At 37.8% G+C, this 4918-nt stretch overlaps 1 non-coding gene across 1 annotated transcript; it reads right to left on the bottom strand.

Annotated features, from left to right (window-relative positions):
- Window positions 1-3633: 3633 nt before the first annotated feature.
- LOC118012785 lies at window positions 3634-3827 on the bottom strand. The gene has a single exon (XR_004679838.1). It is a non-coding gene; the product is annotated as a U2 spliceosomal RNA (small nuclear RNA).
- Between the last annotated feature and the right edge of the window lie 1091 nt (window positions 3828-4918).

Here is a 4918-nt window from a genome sequence, read left to right as displayed (position 1 = left end):
TTCGGCTCAGGTCATGATCCCAGGGTCCTGGGATCGAGTCCCACATCGGGCTCCCTGCTCCTTGGGAGCCTGCTTCTCCCTCTGCCTCTCTCTCTCTCTCTCTGTCTCTCATGAATGAATAAATAAAATCTTTAAAAAAAAAAAAAGAAATTCAATGTGAGGATTACAGTGTTCCTTGTACTCTTTCTGTTCAGATATGAGAGAATCAAGCAGAGATGAGGAGAGAAGCCCACCTTATTTTAGGAGGGCTGAACTACATTAGCTGACTGGTCTCTGGAAACTGCTCCAAGGTTTGTATCTTGGATCTCAGATCCAAGATAGGGGACCTGAGAGGTGGATATGACCAATACCCCCCTGATGGATAATGAGGCAATGGTCAAAGCCACCTGGTTTGTATCCTTGGCTCCACTACTTACTAGTTGTATGACCTGGGAAAAGCCATTTACTCTTTCCGTGCTTCATATGTATAAAGAGAATAATAGTGTTTTTCTCATGGTGAGGATTAATAAATTAATATAGTAAAGCTTATAGCAGTGATTTTTCCTTCACTCTATACTATTCTCCCCGCCCACAGTATGTATTTTTTCCTATCTACTCATAGTTAACTCAGAAGAGATTAATTTAGAGGACTATATGATAATAATCCCTAACATTTATATGGTACAGTGTTATACCAGAACACCTCAAAAATCAAATTACTGAAAATCACTAATAGGAAAAAATCTTAAAAGTAGCCAAAAAACCCCACAAAAAACAAAAACAGTTCAGAGGAACAGAAATAAGAACTATAGCATAATTCTTGTCAGAAGCTATGTAGGGTGGAATACAATAGAACATCTTTAAAGTGATGGGGAAAAATAAGCCCTGTCAACCTTGAATTCTATAACCAGCAAAAATATATTTCAAAAACGAAGGTGAAACATAGATTGTTCAGGCCAACAAAGCTGATAAAATTTATTGCCATACTCAGCACATGGATGCTATTATTATCATTATCACCATCATCATTTATCACCCACATTCCTAAAACATAAGATTCAAGACAGGGATGCCTATCATACCACTATTATCTAATAATATTCTGAAATTTCTACCCAAAATATTATGAGAAAAAAACAAAAATAAAATGTCTTAACTACTGATGTGATTGTGTGCTTAGAAACTAAAAAACAAAACAAAACTTAGACATGTTAGAATAATAGGGTTCAATAAGGGAGACTATTTGAAAACAATCATATTTCAACAACTGTCATGTATATTATCAACAATTATAAAATATAAATAAAAAGAAAATCCTACTCATAAAAACAACCAAAGAATTTTAAATTCCCAGAAAAAACCTTAGAGCCCTCTATAATACAAATAAAAATCTTTACTGAGAACCATTTTGTTTGTTTTTTTTTTTAAAGTGGTAATTGACACTTAACTACAGTGATGAAACTTCATCTATCCCTACAAACCTGCTTCAAGTTTGGACCCTGAGTCCTTACAAAATCATGGAGGGGTGCCTGGGTGGCTCAGTCGGTTAAGCATCTGCCTTCAGCTCAGGTCATGATCTCAGAGTCCTGGGATTGAGCCCCAAAGGGAAGAGCAGGCTCCCTCTGCTCCTCCCTACTGCTCGTGCTCTTTCTTTCTCAAATAATGAAAAATCTTAAATAAAATAAAATAAAATCATGGAGTCTCATAACTCCCTCATCTCCCTCCCTGCACGAAGTTTCTCCAGAATGCAAAAAGAGATACAGAAGAAGAATACATTCATTTGTGCATCCAGCACCCAGAAAATTTCCTCACACAGAGTAAGTACTGAAATATTGGATAGATGGATGGAATGAGTGAACGAATTATTTATGCCCCAACTATGCCCATCTCTCCTAGAACCAGCCTGGGTTGAAAGCAAATGTTGTGGATCTTTGGGCCCAGAAAAAGCTCCTCAGAATTGACTCATTCCATCATGCCCAGGATACAAGAGCACTTCTAGGATCAATCCAGTTCCTCCTGATAAAAGATGAATGGAAATAGAAACTTTTTTTTTTCTTATTGCACGGAGATGCATGTATTACATTGAGGTCTTATCTTCTGAAACTGAAAGAAAGGTCCTATACTTTATCAGTGGATTCATGGATTTTCATTGGCATGACTTTGAGGTTGCAGTTGCCCAAGTTCAACTAGGATATTTTATATTTTGGCATAAAAATATCCTAAAATGTAGGAATGGTGCTCTTGATCTACTCTTAAAAGATCCTGAAACATTTTCATTTTGGGGAGCAGGGAGGAGGTTGTTTCAACAACTTTCACCAGTTTCTCAGCAAAATATTTATGGAGGATTTATTTTCTTATTAGATGTTGGGAATACAGCAAGAAATGTTCCTATTCTCTTAGGGCTTCCATTCAAGTATGGGTGATGAGACAATCATCCAGTGACTAAATAAATGAACTAAATATTTACAGAGAGTGATACACACTGTGTGGACACTAATAGGGTAATGAAATCTAACCGGAGATTTAATTCAGCAACTTGTGTTCTTCCCTGACTGATCTTCAAGTTTGCACCTATAATTAGTGCTTCTCACCCCATCCCTACCCCTGGCATTGCCTTTGTTTTCTAATTTCTGGGAAAGTTACTAAAATTGTTTTACAAAGGGACCCCACATTTGCAGCCAATCAGACTATCGCTTTTCTTCTTTGTGGGTGCCATTCAGTGACTTGCAAAACTTCTAGATGGATTCTGGAGCAGTCTGCCATTTCTATTTCAAAAAGATACAGGCCGTCTCTTGATCGATGGGAATACATAGGCTTTAAAATTAGGAAACCAAGGAAGAATGCTTTCAGCTCACCTGGTACATTGCTCTTCACTTAATCACAGCGCTGTGAGGGGTGCTCAGCTGCATGGGCGGAACCAGTGCTCTGCCTTAGCCTTCTAGCACCAAAATTTCAAACATTTGGCCGGTATTTCCCTGAGATGTCGGATCTCTTTCTTATTACCACCATACACCAATATTGATTCTATCTAAAGGGAATTACTTTTAATAAAGTTTTCTTCTAAACCACATGAGAAGATGCTATCTTATTTAACCAAATGGTGTTGATTAAAAGGTTGAAATGAATGCTAAGTGAGCTGCTTTGTTTACTGGTGAAAGCAATTATTTCTTCAGCCCCAGCGTTCCATCTCCACAAATTAATGCTCTTTCCCTATGCTTCATTGACGGGTGGTGAATTATGCAAATATTTTTCCTTCAAGAAATTAGACAAAGTAGTCTCACCACTTCTTATAACAAGACATTATAAATAATGGCAAGTTACAATTTGATTTAAAATACTGTCCTCAATCTAGGTCACCTAAGTTCAAATGTCTTAACCTTTAATCAACTCTATGAAATCAAATTATATTTGTAAGTACATGATTTTTTTAGAGACATGAAGCCATGGTAACGTTTCCTTTAATAAGAAAGTGATTTTAAGCCATTCTAGAAGTACATGATTTCAATAGTCATCTTCCTTTCCACCACCAGTTCTACTGCCTCCAAGATAGTGATCTCAACCTGACATCATAAATGAAAATAAACATAGATTTGATTCATTAATTCATATAGTCTGCCTTTTTCACAGTTGGGGTGTGTGTGTATTAACAGGTCAAAAGTCAAATCTCAGCATTGTGCAGCTATTAAAAAAAAAAAAATCAATGAACGCCAAATGACTCAAAGTGGCTCACAACTAAGCCCAAAATTTGCTCGTGCCCTTCTTCCCACAAAAGGAGCGTTTTAAAAGGCAAATTAAACTGAAAAGAACAGATACTACCCTTGATCTTAGTCAAAAGGCCGAGAAGCGATTGGTCAATACTCTAATTGCTCCAAAAGCATTTCTGATTAGCAATCTTAATAATGTGCTAGCGCCTTTTCATCCCAATTCCCAGGATTTTGCATTATGTGTCAGCATGACTCAAGAGAAAGACCCAAGTAGGTCCCCACAAGTTGATGGTAACCTTAGATTGTAAGCAGAAGGCTTCTCAGCCCCACGCCATCCCGGCTCACTTGACCTCTGTCTACCCAGAGTAGCAAACGCACTCCGCTGTGCTCAGCAGTGAGGGAATGAAGTGCATCGATTGCTCGTGATTATTAGCTGGAGTGGAATGAGCCTCCTCCTTATTATGCAGATTAGCAGAGCTCCCCATCCCAGCATATTGTGCAGATGCGGGCCTGCAGCTGCTCCTACAGATGGCAAGTACACAACTCCATTAGGTTCGATCTATTGTCTGCTCCTGGCTTGCGGAGGAGCCGGGCCGACTCGGCAGCGAGAGCGGTTCCACGGTGAGATAGAAAGGCGCGCACGCACTCTTAAAAATCTGCACCCAGGAGACTCTTTACACAGCAGGGCCGACAGCACTCAAATTAGAAATCTACCCTAAATAAGGACTTTCGTATGTCACAATTAAGCTTGTGTATTTTCTAAAGCAGATTAACCATTAAAATTGAGTAGCATAATTCAAGTTTTGCAATGCAACGCTATTAAATATTCAGATTAAAAACAAATCCTAAGAGATTCATTCAGAAATTTGCACTACATTCAGCTCTTCTCGGACCTTCTGTTTTGTTAGTTCCCTTTTAAAGAACCTTTTAAGAGGCAAGTTTATTTTTCACAATAACAAAATGTGATAAAGACCCGAGCTACCCCTATTATAATGCTTGCCTTAGGATAGTTTGTCCTTCTAGAGTTATTATTTATTCTAAAGAGCATCAAAGCAGTTTATTCACGTTAGTCTAGAGTGAAAGTTCATTTATGAATAAATGTTATTTAAGTGATTAGCAACTAAATAACATGATCTTTCTGCTGCATAATTTTGGATGTGGTATAAAATAATTTGATTACTAACTGAAGCATTTAAGCTGGATAAAGGATTATCTTTGGTTCTTGTTTTTATTTT

The sequence above is a fragment of the Mirounga leonina genome, unplaced genomic scaffold (genome assembly GCF_011800145.1).
Source record: "Mirounga leonina isolate KUSES-001 unplaced genomic scaffold, KU_Mleo_1.0 Mir_151, whole genome shotgun sequence".
NCBI lineage: Eukaryota > Metazoa > Chordata > Mammalia > Carnivora > Phocidae > Mirounga > Mirounga leonina.
Note: the sequence above shows the minus strand (reverse complement) of the source record. Positions and strands in the feature narration are given on the sequence as shown.